Consider the following 13374-nt stretch of genomic DNA (forward strand, 5'->3'; position numbering starts at 1 on the left):
GAAGAATAACAAACTGTGCAAGGATGGAGGTTGTAGGAGCAAGGAGAAGTTGTCTGTAAAGTTGGTGGATGCCTATTTTCCATTTTGCAGTCCCTTGTCTCCCTCTTGTGGCCTCCTGGAGGCAACTAGCTGTGCAAAAAAAAGACAGCCTGGCGGCCGGCTGTTGCAGTGTTGCCCTCTCAGGCAACACTGAGTGACTGACTGAGCCTCACCGTCTTATATAATGTTCAGACGGAACTTTGCACGTGTCATAGTGGAGCCCTCAGGATTCCAGAGCCAGCTTTCTGACATCATAATGGGGCCTCAGAGATAAAAGCCTGGGCCCAGGCAGTGTTGGTCAGTGCTGCTCAGCAGGCAGCACTGGACTGGACTGGATTACAGCTGATACAAGGTGTGAAGGAACAAGGGGTGGCTGTGGGCATGCACTTGCTGCCGCTGCCAGTGTTTATCTGCATGGCAGCAGGGCATTTGGGCGTTGCCAGGAAGGCGTTTTTATGTAGATTCCTCCTCTTTCAGCACTGCATTGTGGTGCAAGCAAAAGAAGCAAATCCTGTCTGGCTTCCTCTCCGGCCTTTATTCACCTCCCGTGTAGCTGTGAGTGTGTGAGCCTGCAGGGCCCCATGGAATTGCCTAGAAGTAGGCTGAATCGCTGCAAGGGCTGAACAGCAGTATCGGGCAGGCTCGGGCAACGCGCGGCCCGTTCGGGTTATCGCTTCTCGGCCTTTTGGCTAAGATCAAGTGTAGTATCTGTTCTTATCAGTTTAATATCTGATACGTCCCCTATCTGGGGACCATATATTAAATGGATTTTTAGAACAGGGAGATGGAAATAGAGCTTGCTCTGTCCACTCCACGCATTGACCTGGTATTGCAGTATTTCCAGGACCGGTGCACCCTTTCCTTATGTGTTGACTAAAAGCAGATTCCAAAAGTGTTTTTTGTCTTTGCTATTGTTTCTGTCTTTCTGAAGGGATCTCCCCTTTTAATCCCATTATTTCAACACCTGTTGGACAATGCATGAGTGATAATGAGCTCATTGATTAAATGCAATTAATGAATAGATTGCCACCTCTTGTTGTGTGTCGTCTGTGTTTCTGTGTTTCCGGCATTTCACATTGGAACACCTCATTCACCTTCCTTGTCTTCTCTCCGCCCTCCCTTTTAGGTAAGTTAAAGAGCTGCACCTGAGCCAGCCACTGATTGATTGATTGATTGATTGATTGATTGATTGATTGATTGATGCAGCACAACAGTCAAATAGTGGAGTGGAGTAGGGGAACAGCAAACAGCCAATAAAGCAGCCCGCCCGCTCGCCTGCCCGCCACAATGGACCTACCTGTGTACACTAGATGGATGTGATGGAATGTACTGTCGTCCCTACATTTCAAGAAGAAGTAAGAATTGCAGTTGCAACAAAGCCTTGCTTGCCTACAAAGAGAGCAGCAATTTGGATTTGTTACTATGTTACCTAGAAGAATAACAAACTGTGCAAGGATGGAGGTTGTAGGAGCAAGGAGAAGTTGTCTGTAAAGTTGGTGGATGCCTATTTTCCATTTTGCAGTCCCTTGTCTCCCTCTTGTGGCCTCCTGGAGGCAACTAGCTGTGCAAAAAAAAGACAGCCTGGCGGCCGGCTGTTGCAGTGTTGCCCTCTCAGGCAACACTGAGTGACTGACTGAGCCTCACCGTCTTATATAAAGTTCAGACGGAACTTTGCACGTGTCATAGTGGAGCCCTCAGGATTCCAGAGCCAGCTTTCTGACATCATAATGGGGCCTCAGAGATAAAAGCCTGGGCCCAGGCAGTGTTGGTCAGTGCTGCTCAGCAGGCAGCACTGGACTGGACTGGATTACAGCTGATACAAGGTGTGAAGGAACAAGGGGTGGCTGTGGGCATGCACTTGCTGCCGCTGCCAGTGTTTATCTGCATGGCAGCAGGGCATTTGGGCGTTGCCAGGAAGGCGTTTTTATGTAGATTCCTCCTCTTTCAGCACTGCATTGTGGTGCAAGCAAAAGAAGCAAATCCTGTCTGGCTTCCTCTCCGGCCTTTATTCACCTCCCGTGTAGCTGTGAGTGTGTGAGCCTGCAGGGCCCCATGGAATTGCCTAGAAGTAGGCTGAATCGCTGCAAGGGCTGAACAGCAGTATCGGGCAGGCTCGGGCAACGCGCGGCCCGTTCGGGTTATCGCTTCTCGGCCTTTTGGCTAAGATCAAGTGTAGTATCTGTTCTTATCAGTTTAATATCTGATACGTCCCCTATCTGGGGACCATATATTAAATGGATTTTTAGAACAGGGAGATGGAAATAGAGCTTGCTCTGTCCACTCCACGCATTGACCTGGTATTGCAGTATTTCCAGGACCGGTGCACCCTTTCCTTATGTGTTGACTAAAAGCAGATTCCAAAAGTGTTTTTTGTCTTTGCTATTGTTTCTGTCTTTCTGAAGGGATCTCCCCTTTTAATCCCATTATTTCAACACCTGTTGGACAATGCATGAGTGATAATGAGCTCATTGATTAAATGCAATTAATGAATAGATTGCCACCTCTTGTTGTGTGTCGTCTGTGTTTCTGTGTTTCCGGCATTTCACATTGGAACACCTCATTCACCTTCCTTGTCTTCTCTCCGCCCTCCCTTTTAGGTAAGTTAAAGAGCTGCACCTGAGCCAGCCACTGATTGATTGATTGATTGATTGATTGATTGATTGATTGATTGATTGATTGATTGATTGATTGATTGATGCAGCACAACAGTCAAATAGTGGAGTGGAGTAGGGGAACAGCAAACAGCCAATAAAGCAGCCCGCCCGCTCGCCTGCCCGCCACAATGGACCTACCTGTGTACACTAGATGGATGTGATGGAATGTACTGTCGTCCCTACATTTCAAGAAGAAGTAAGAATTGCAGTTGCAACAAAGCCTTGCTTGCCTACAAAGAGAGCAGCAATTTGGATTTGTTACTATGTTACCTAGAAGAATAACAAACTGTGCAAGGATGGAGGTTGTAGGAGCAAGGAGAAGTTGTCTGTAAAGTTGGTGGATGCCTATTTTCCATTTTGCAGTCCCTTGTCTCCCTCTTGTGGCCTCCTGGAGGCAACTAGCTGTGCAAAAAAAAGACAGCCTGGCGGCCGGCTGTTGCAGTGTTGCCCTCTCAGGCAACACTGAGTGACTGACTGAGCCTCACCGTCTTATATAAAGTTCAGACGGAACTTTGCACGTGTCATAGTGGAGCCCTCAGGATTCCAGAGCCAGCTTTCTGACATCATAATGGGGCCTCAGAGATAAAAGCCTGGGCCCAGGCAGTGTTGGTCAGTGCTGCTCAGCAGGCAGCACTGGACTGGACTGGATTACAGCTGATACAAGGTGTGAAGGAACAAGGGGTGGCTGTGGGCATGCACTTGCTGCCGCTGCCAGTGTTTATCTGCATGGCAGCAGGGCATTTGGGCGTTGCCAGGAAGGCGTTTTTATGTAGATTCCTCCTCTTTCAGCACTGCATTGTGGTGCAAGCAAAAGAAGCAAATCCTGTCTGGCTTCCTCTCCGGCCTTTATTCACCTCCCGTGTAGCTGTGAGTGTGTGAGCCTGCAGGGCCCCATGGAATTGCCTAGAAGTAGGCTGAATCGCTGCAAGGGCTGAACAGCAGTATCGGGCAGGCTCGGGCAACGCGCGGCCCGTTCGGGTTATCGCTTCTCGGCCTTTTGGCTAAGATCAAGTGTAGTATCTGTTCTTATCAGTTTAATATCTGATACGTCCCCTATCTGGGGACCATATATTAAATGGATTTTTAGAACAGGGAGATGGAAATAGAGCTTGCTCTGTCCACTCCACGCATTGACCTGGTATTGCAGTATTTCCAGGACCGGTGCACCCTTTCCTTATGTGTTGACTAAAAGCAGATTCCAAAAGTGTTTTTTGTCTTTGCTATTGTTTCTGTCTTTCTGAAGGGATCTCCCCTTTTAATCCCATTATTTCAACACCTGTTGGACAATGCATGAGTGATAATGAGCTCATTGATTAAATGCAATTAATGAATAGATTGCCACCTCTTGTTGTGTGTCGTCTGTGTTTCTGTGTTTCCGGCATTTCACATTGGAACACCTCATTCACCTTCCTTGTCTTCTCTCCGCCCTCCCTTTTAGGTAAGTTAAAGAGCTGCACCTGAGCCAGCCACTGATTGATTGATTGATTGATTGATTGATTGATTGATTGATTGATTGATTGATTGATGCAGCACAACAGTCAAATAGTGGAGTGGAGTAGGGGAACAGCAAACAGCCAATAAAGCAGCCCGCCCGCTCGCCTGCCCGCCACAATGGACCTACCTGTGTACACTAGATGGATGTGATGGAATGTACTGTCGTCCCTACATTTCAAGAAGAAGTAAGAATTGCAGTTGCAACAAAGCCTTGCTTGCCTACAAAGAGAGCAGCAATTTGGATTTGTTACTATGTTACCTAGAAGAATAACAAACTGTGCAAGGATGGAGGTTGTAGGAGCAAGGAGAAGTTGTCTGTAAAGTTGGTGGATGCCTATTTTCCATTTTGCAGTCCCTTGTCTCCCTCTTGTGGCCTCCTGGAGGCAACTAGCTGTGCAAAAAAAAGACAGCCTGGCGGCCGGCTGTTGCAGTGTTGCCCTCTCAGGCAACACTGAGTGACTGACTGAGCCTCACCGTCTTATATAAAGTTCAGACGGAACTTTGCACGTGTCATAGTGGAGCCCTCAGGATTCCAGAGCCAGCTTTCTGACATCATAATGGGGCCTCAGAGATAAAAGCCTGGGCCCAGGCAGTGTTGGTCAGTGCTGCTCAGCAGGCAGCACTGGACTGGACTGGATTACAGCTGATACAAGGTGTGAAGGAACAAGGGGTGGCTGTGGGCATGCACTTGCTGCCGCTGCCAGTGTTTATCTGCATGGCAGCAGGGCATTTGGGCGTTGCCAGGAAGGCGTTTTTATGTAGATTCCTCCTCTTTCAGCACTGCATTGTGGTGCAAGCAAAAGAAGCAAATCCTGTCTGGCTTCCTCTCCGGCCTTTATTCACCTCCCGTGTAGCTGTGAGTGTGTGAGCCTGCAGGGCCCCATGGAATTGCCTAGAAGTAGGCTGAATCGCTGCAAGGGCTGAACAGCAGTATCGGGCAGGCTCGGGCAACGCGCGGCCCGTTCGGGTTATCGCTTCTCGGCCTTTTGGCTAAGATCAAGTGTAGTATCTGTTCTTATCAGTTTAATATCTGATACGTCCCCTATCTGGGGACCATATATTAAATGGATTTTTAGAACAGGGAGATGGAAATAGAGCTTGCTCTGTCCACTCCACGCATTGACCTGGTATTGCAGTATTTCCAGGACCGGTGCACCCTTTCCTTATGTGTTGACTAAAAGCAGATTCCAAAAGTGTTTTTTGTCTTTGCTATTGTTTCTGTCTTTCTGAAGGGAACTCCCCTTTTAATCCCATTATTTCAACACCTGTTGGACAATGCATGAGTGATAATGAGCTCATTGATTAAATGCAATTAATGAATAGATTGCCACCTCTTGTTGTGTGTCGTCTGTGTTTCTGTGTTTCCGGCATTTCACATTGGAACACCTCATTCACCTTCCTTGTCTTCTCTCCGCCCTCCCTTTTAGGTAAGTTAAAGAGCTGCACCTGAGCCAGCCACTGATTGATTGATTGATTGATTGATTGATTGATTGATTGATTGATTGATTGATTGATGCAGCACAACAGTCAAATAGTGGAGTGGAGTAGGGGAACAGCAAACAGCCAATAAAGCAGCCCGCCCGCTCGCCTGCCCGCCACAATGGACCTACCTGTGTACACTAGATGGATGTGATGGAATGTACTGTCGTCCCTACATTTCAAGAAGAAGTAAGAATTGCAGTTGCAACAAAGCCTTGCTTGCCTACAAAGAGAGCAGCAATTTGGATTTGTTACTATGTTACCTAGAAGAATAACAAACTGTGCAAGGATGGAGGTTGTAGGAGCAAGGAGAAGTTGTCTGTAAAGTTGGTGGATGCCTATTTTCCATTTTGCAGTCCCTTGTCTCCCTCTTGTGGCCTCCTGGAGGCAACTAGCTGTGCAAAAAAAAGACAGCCTGGCGGCCGGCTGTTGCAGTGTTGCCCTCTCAGGCAACACTGAGTGACTGACTGAGCCTCACCGTCTTATATAAAGTTCAGACGGAACTTTGCACGTGTCATAGTGGAGCCCTCAGGATTCCAGAGCCAGCTTTCTGACATCATAATGGGGCCTCAGAGATAAAAGCCTGGGCCCAGGCAGTGTTGGTCAGTGCTGCTCAGCAGGCAGCACTGGACTGGACTGGATTACAGCTGATACAAGGTGTGAAGGAACAAGGGGTGGCTGTGGGCATGCACTTGCTGCCGCTGCCAGTGTTTATCTGCATGGCAGCAGGGCATTTGGGCGTTGCCAGGAAGGCGTTTTTATGTAGATTCCTCCTCTTTCAGCACTGCATTGTGGTGCAAGCAAAAGAAGCAAATCCTGTCTGGCTTCCTCTCCGGCCTTTATTCACCTCCCGTGTAGCTGTGAGTGTGTGAGCCTGCAGGGCCCCATGGAATTGCCTAGAAGTAGGCTGAATCGCTGCAAGGGCTGAACAGCAGTATCGGGCAGGCTCGGGCAACGCGCGGCCCGTTCGGGTTATCGCTTCTCGGCCTTTTGGCTAAGATCAAGTGTAGTATCTGTTCTTATCAGTTTAATATCTGATACGTCCCCTATCTGGGGACCATATATTAAATGGATTTTTAGAACAGGGAGATGGAAATAGAGCTTGCTCTGTCCACTCCACGCATTGACCTGGTATTGCAGTATTTCCAGGACCGGTGCACCCTTTCCTTATGTGTTGACTAAAAGCAGATTCCAAAAGTGTTTTTTGTCTTTGCTATTGTTTCTGTCTTTCTGAAGGGATCTCCCCTTTTAATCCCATTATTTCAACACCTGTTGGACAATGCATGAGTGATAATGAGCTCATTGATTAAATGCAATTAATGAATAGATTGCCACCTCTTGTTGTGTGTCGTCTGTGTTTCTGTGTTTCCGGCATTTCACATTGGAACACCTCATTCACCTTCCTTGTCTTCTCTCCGCCCTCCCTTTTAGGTAAGTTAAAGAGCTGCACCTGAGCCAGCCACTGATTGATTGATTGATTGATTGATTGATTGATTGATTGATTGATTGATTGATGCAGCACAACAGTCAAATAGTGGAGTGGAGTAGGGGAACAGCAAACAGCCAATAAAGCAGCCCGCCCGCTCGCCTGCCCGCCACAATGGACCTACCTGTGTACACTAGATGGATGTGATGGAATGTACTGTCGTCCCTACATTTCAAGAAGAAGTAAGAATTGCAGTTGCAACAAAGCCTTGCTTGCCTACAAAGAGAGCAGCAATTTGGATTTGTTACTATGTTACCTAGAAGAATAACAAACTGTGCAAGGATGGAGGTTGTAGGAGCAAGGAGAAGTTGTCTGTAAAGTTGGTGGATGCCTATTTTCCATTTTGCAGTCCCTTGTCTCCCTCTTGTGGCCTCCTGGAGGCAACTAGCTGTGCAAAAAAAAGACAGCCTGGCGGCCGGCTGTTGCAGTGTTGCCCTCTCAGGCAACACTGAGTGACTGACTGAGCCTCACCGTCTTATATAAAGTTCAGACGGAACTTTGCACGTGTCATAGTGGAGCCCTCAGGATTCCAGAGCCAGCTTTCTGACATCATAATGGGGCCTCAGAGATAAAAGCCTGGGCCCAGGCAGTGTTGGTCAGTGCTGCTCAGCAGGCAGCACTGGACTGGACTGGATTACAGCTGATACAAGGTGTGAAGGAACAAGGGGTGGCTGTGGGCATGCACTTGCTGCCGCTGCCAGTGTTTATCTGCATGGCAGCAGGGCATTTGGGCGTTGCCAGGAAGGCGTTTTTATGTAGATTCCTCCTCTTTCAGCACTGCATTGTGGTGCAAGCAAAAGAAGCAAATCCTGTCTGGCTTCCTCTCCGGCCTTTATTCACCTCCCGTGTAGCTGTGAGTGTGTGAGCCTGCAGGGCCCCATGGAATTGCCTAGAAGTAGGCTGAATCGCTGCAAGGGCTGAACAGCAGTATCGGGCAGGCTCGGGCAACGCGCGGCCCGTTCGGGTTATCGCTTCTCGGCCTTTTGGCTAAGATCAAGTGTAGTATCTGTTCTTATCAGATCAAGTGTAGTATCTGTTCTTATCAGTTTAATATCTGATACGTCCCCTATCTGGGGACCATATATTAAATGGATTTTTAGAACAGGGAGATGGAAATAGAGCTTGCTCTGTCCACTCCACGCATTGACCTGGTATTGCAGTATTTCCAGGACCGGTGCACCCTTTCCTTATGTGTTGACTAAAAGCAGATTCCAAAAGTGTTTTTTGTCTTTGCTATTGTTTCTGTCTTTCTGAAGGGATCTCCCCTTTTAATCCCATTATTTCAACACCTGTTGGACAATGCATGAGTGATAATGAGCTCATTGATTAAATGCAATTAATGAATAGATTGCCACCTCTTGTTGTGTGTCGTCTGTGTTTCTGTGTTTCCGGCATTTCACATTGGAACACCTCATTCACCTTCCTTGTCTTCTCTCCGCCCTCCCTTTTAGGTAAGTTAAAGAGCTGCACCTGAGCCAGCCACTGATTGATTGATTGATTGATTGATTGATTGATTGATTGATTGATTGATTGATTGATGCAGCACAACAGTCAAATAGTGGAGTGGAGTAGGGGAACAGCAAACAGCCAATAAAGCAGCCCGCCCGCTCGCCTGCCCGCCACAATGGACCTACCTGTGTACACTAGATGGATGTGATGGAATGTACTGTCGTCCCTACATTTCAAGAAGAAGTAAGAATTGCAGTTGCAACAAAGCCTTGCTTGCCTACAAAGAGAGCAGCAATTTGGATTTGTTACTATGTTACCTAGAAGAATAACAAACTGTGCAAGGATGGAGGTTGTAGGAGCAAGGAGAAGTTGTCTGTAAAGTTGGTGGATGCCTATTTTCCATTTTGCAGTCCCTTGTCTCCCTCTTGTGGCCTCCTGGAGGCAACTAGCTGTGCAAAAAAAAGACAGCCTGGCGGCCGGCTGTTGCAGTGTTGCCCTCTCAGGCAACACTGAGTGACTGACTGAGCCTCACCGTCTTATATAAAGTTCAGACGGAACTTTGCACGTGTCATAGTGGAGCCCTCAGGATTCCAGAGCCAGCTTTCTGACATCATAATGGGGCCTCAGAGATAAAAGCCTGGGCCCAGGCAGTGTTGGTCAGTGCTGCTCAGCAGGCAGCACTGGACTGGACTGGATTACAGCTGATACAAGGTGTGAAGGAACAAGGGGTGGCTGTGGGCATGCACTTGCTGCCGCTGCCAGTGTTTATCTGCATGGCAGCAGGGCATTTGGGCGTTGCCAGGAAGGCGTTTTTATGTAGATTCCTCCTCTTTCAGCACTGCATTGTGGTGCAAGCAAAAGAAGCAAATCCTGTCTGGCTTCCTCTCCGGCCTTTATTCACCTCCCGTGTAGCTGTGAGTGTGTGAGCCTGCAGGGCCCCATGGAATTGCCTAGAAGTAGGCTGAATCGCTGCAAGGGCTGAACAGCAGTATCGGGCAGGCTCGGGCAACGCGCGGCCCGTTCGGGTTATCGCTTCTCGGCCTTTTGGCTAAGATCAAGTGTAGTATCTGTTCTTATCAGTTTAATATCTGATACGTCCCCTATCTGGGGACCATATATTAAATGGATTTTTAGAACAGGGAGATGGAAATAGAGCTTGCTCTGTCCACTCCACGCATTGACCTGGTATTGCAGTATTTCCAGGACCGGTGCACCCTTTCCTTATGTGTTGACTAAAAGCAGATTCCAAAAGTGTTTTTTGTCTTTGCTATTGTTTCTGTCTTTCTGAAGGGATCTCCCCTTTTAATCCCATTATTTCAACACCTGTTGGACAATGCATGAGTGATAATGAGCTCATTGATTAAATGCAATTAATGAATAGATTGCCACCTCTTGTTGTGTGTCGTCTCTGTTTCTGTGTTTCCGGCATTTCACATTGGAACACCTCATTCACCTTCCTTGTCTTCTCTCCGCCCTCCCTTTTAGGTAAGTTAAAGAGCTGCACCTGAGCCAGCCACTGATTGATTGATTGATTGATTGATTGATTGATTGATTGATTGATTGATTGATTGATTGCAGCACAACAGTCAAATGTGGAGTGGAGTAGGGGAACAGCAAACAGCCAATAAAGCAGCCCGCCCGCTCGCCTGCCCGCCACAATGGACCTACCTGTGTACACTAGATGGATGTGATGGAATGTACTGTCGTCCCTACATTTCAAGAAGAAGTAAGAATTGCAGTTGCAACAAAGCCTTGCTTGCCTACAAAGAGAGCTACTATGTTACCTAGAAGAATAACAAACTGTGCAAGGATGGAGGTTGTAGGAGCAAGGAGAAGTTGTCTGTAAAGTTGGTGGATGCCTATTTTCCATTTTGCAGTCCATTGTCTCCCTCTTGTGGCCTCCTGGAGGCAACTAGCTGTGCAAAAAAAAGACAGCCTGGCGGCCGGCTGTTGCAGTGTTGCCCTCTCAGGCAACACTGAGTGACTGACTGAGCCTCACCGTCTTATATAAAGTTCAGACGGAACTTTGCACGTGTCATAGTGGAGCCCTCAGGATTCCAGAGCCAGCTTTCTGACATCATAATGGGGCCTCAGAGATAAAAGCCTGGGCCCAGGCAGTGTTGGTCAGTGCTGCTCAGCAGGCAGCACTGGACTGGACTGGATTACAGCTGATACAAGGTGTGCAGGAACAAGGGGTGGCTGTGGGCATGCACTTGCTGCCGCTGCCAGTGTTTATCTGCATGGCAGCAGGGCATTTGGGCGTTGCCAGGAAGGCGTTTTTATGTAGATTCCTCCTCTTTCAGCACTGCATTGTGGTGCAAGCAAAAGAAGCAAATCCTGTCTGGCTTCCTCTCCGGCCTTTATTCACCTCCCGTGTAGCTGTGAGTGTGTGAGCCTGCAGGGCCCCATGGAATTGCCTAGAAGTAGGCTGAATCGCTGCAAGGGCTGAACAGCAGTATCGGGCAGGCTCGGGCAACGCGCGGCCCGTTCGGGTTATCGCTTCTCGGCCTTTTGGCTAAGATCAAGTGTAGTATATGTTCTTATCAGTTTAATATCTGATACGTCCCCTATCTGGGGACCATATATTAAATGGATTTTTAGAACAGGGAGATGGAAATAGAGCTTGCTCTGTCCACTCCACGCATTGACCTGGTATTGCAGTATTTCCAGGACCGGTGCACCCTTTCCTTATGTGTTGACTAAAAGCAGATTCCAAAAGTGTTTTTTGTCTTTGCTATTGTTTCTGTCTTTCTGAAGGGATCTCCCCTTTTAATCCCATTATTTCAACACCTGTTGGACAATGCATGAGTGATAATGAGCTCATTGATTAAATGCAATTAATGAATAGATTGCCACCTCTTGTTGTGTGTCGTCTGTGTTTCTGTGTTTCCGGCATTTCACATTGGAACACCTCATTCACCTTCCTTGTCTTCTCTCCGCCCTCCCTTTTAGGTAAGTTAAAGAGCTGCACCTGAGCCAGCCACTGATTGATTGATTGATTGATTGATTGATTGATTGATTGATTGATGCAGCACAACAGTCAAATAGTGGAGTGGAGTAGGGGAACAGCAAACAGCCAATAAAGCAGCCCGCCCGCTCGCCTGCCCGCCACAATGGACCTACCTGTGTACACTAGATGGATGTGATGGAATGTACTGTCGTCCCTACATTTCAAGAAGAAGTAAGAATTGCAGTTGCAACAAAGCCTTGCTTGCCTACAAAGAGAGCAGCAATTTGGATTTGTTACTATGTTACCTAGAAGAATAACAAACTGTGCAAGGATGGAGGTTGTAGGAGCAAGGAGAAGTTGTCTGTAAAGTTGGTGGATGCCTATTTTCCATTTTGCAGTCCCTTGTCTCCCTCTTGTGGCCTCCTGGAGGCAACTAGCTGTGCAAAAAAAAGACAGCCTGGCGGCCGGCTGTTGCAGTGTTGCCCTCTCAGGCAACACTGAGTGACTGACTGAGCCTCACCGTCTTATATAAAGTTCAGACGGAACTTTGCACGTGTCATAGTGGAGCCCTCAGGATTCCAGAGCCAGCTTTCTGACATCATAATGGGGCCTCAGAGATAAAAGCCTGGGCCCAGGCAGTGTTGGTCAGTGCTGCTCAGCAGGCAGCACTGGACTGGACTGGATTACAGCTGATACAAGGTGTGAAGGAACAAGGGGTGGCTGTGGGCATGCACTTGCTGCCGCTGCCAGTGTTTATCTGCATGGCAGCAGGGCATTTGGGCGTTGCCAGGAAGGCGTTTTTATGTAGATTCCTCCTCTTTCAGCACTGCATTGTGGTGCAAGCAAAAGAAGCAAATCCTGTCTGGCTTCCTCTCCGGCCTTTATTCACCTCCCGTGTAGCTGTGAGTGTGTGAGCCTGCAGGGCCCCATGGAATTGCCTAGAAGTAGGCTGAATCGCTGCAAGGGCTGAACAGCAGTATCGGGCAGGCTCGGGCAACGCGAGGCCCGTTCGGGTTATCGCTTCTCGGCCTTTTGGCTAAGATCAAGTGTAGTATCTGTTCTTATCAGTTTAATATCTGATACGTCCCCTATCTGGGGACCATATATTAAATGGATTTTTAGAACAGGGAGATGGAAATAGAGCTTGCTCTGTCCACTCCACGCATTGACCTGGTATTGCAGTATTTCCAGGACCGGTGCACCCTTTCCTTATGTGTTGACTAAAAGCAGATTCCAAAAGTGTTTTTTGTCTTTGCTATTGTTTCTGTCTTTCTGAAGGGATCTCCCCTTTTAATCCCATTATTTCAACACCTGTTGGACAATGCATGAGTGATAATGAGCTCATTGATTAAATGCAATTAATGAATAGATTGCCACCTCTTGTTGTGTGTCGTCTGTGTTTCTGTGTTTCCGGCATTTCACATTGGAACACCTCATTCACCTTCCTTGTCTTCTCTCCGCCCTCCCTTTTAGGTAAGTTAAAGAGCTGCACCTGAGCCAGCCACTGATTGATTGATTGATTGATTGATTGATTGATTGATGCAGCACAACAGTCAAATAGTGGAGTGGAGTAGGGGAACAGCAAACAGCCAATAAAGCAGCCCGCCCGCTCGCCTGCCCGCCACAATGGACCTACCTGTGTACACTAGATGGATGTGATGGAATGTACTGTCGTCCCTACATTTCAAGAAGAAGTAAGAATTGCAGTTGCAACAAAGCCTTGCTTGCCTACAAAGAGAGCAGCAATTTGGATTTGTTACTATGTTACCTAGAAGAATAACAAACTGTGCAAGGATGGAGGTTGTAGGAGCAAGGAGAAGTTG

General features: G+C 47.8%; 8 non-coding genes and 1 pseudogene across 8 annotated transcripts; all 9 read left to right on the forward strand.

Annotated features, from left to right (window-relative positions):
• Nucleotides 1-708: 708 nt before the first annotated feature.
• Nucleotides 709-899, forward strand: LOC142720581 (U2 spliceosomal RNA). The gene has a single exon (XR_012873358.1). It is a non-coding gene; the product is annotated as a U2 spliceosomal RNA (small nuclear RNA).
• Nucleotides 900-2179: 1280 nt separating this feature from the next.
• LOC142720583 (U2 spliceosomal RNA) lies at nucleotides 2180-2370 on the forward strand. The gene has a single exon (XR_012873359.1). It is a non-coding gene; the product is annotated as a U2 spliceosomal RNA (small nuclear RNA).
• Nucleotides 2371-3674: 1304 nt separating this feature from the next.
• On the forward strand, nucleotides 3675-3865 carry LOC142720584 (U2 spliceosomal RNA). Its single transcript, XR_012873360.1, has one exon. It is a non-coding gene; the product is annotated as a U2 spliceosomal RNA (small nuclear RNA).
• Nucleotides 3866-5157: 1292 nt separating this feature from the next.
• Nucleotides 5158-5348, forward strand: LOC142720585 (U2 spliceosomal RNA). The gene has a single exon (XR_012873361.1). It is a non-coding gene; the product is annotated as a U2 spliceosomal RNA (small nuclear RNA).
• A 1292-nt stretch (nucleotides 5349-6640) lies between these two features.
• On the forward strand, nucleotides 6641-6831 carry LOC142720587 (U2 spliceosomal RNA). Its single transcript, XR_012873363.1, has one exon. It is a non-coding gene; the product is annotated as a U2 spliceosomal RNA (small nuclear RNA).
• A 1288-nt stretch (nucleotides 6832-8119) lies between these two features.
• LOC142720671 (U2 spliceosomal RNA) lies at nucleotides 8120-8337 on the forward strand (annotated as a pseudogene).
• Nucleotides 8338-9629: 1292 nt separating this feature from the next.
• On the forward strand, nucleotides 9630-9820 carry LOC142720588 (U2 spliceosomal RNA). The gene has a single exon (XR_012873365.1). It is a non-coding gene; the product is annotated as a U2 spliceosomal RNA (small nuclear RNA).
• A 1276-nt stretch (nucleotides 9821-11096) lies between these two features.
• LOC142720663 (U2 spliceosomal RNA) lies at nucleotides 11097-11287 on the forward strand. Its single transcript, XR_012873439.1, has one exon. It is a non-coding gene; the product is annotated as a U2 spliceosomal RNA (small nuclear RNA).
• A 1280-nt stretch (nucleotides 11288-12567) lies between these two features.
• LOC142720589 (U2 spliceosomal RNA) lies at nucleotides 12568-12758 on the forward strand. Its single transcript, XR_012873366.1, has one exon. It is a non-coding gene; the product is annotated as a U2 spliceosomal RNA (small nuclear RNA).
• Nucleotides 12759-13374: the final 616 nt, after the last annotated feature.

The sequence above is a fragment of the Rhinoderma darwinii genome, unplaced genomic scaffold (assembly GCF_050947455.1).
Source record: "Rhinoderma darwinii isolate aRhiDar2 unplaced genomic scaffold, aRhiDar2.hap1 Scaffold_500, whole genome shotgun sequence".
NCBI classification, from domain to species: Eukaryota; Metazoa; Chordata; class Amphibia; order Anura; family Rhinodermatidae; genus Rhinoderma; species Rhinoderma darwinii.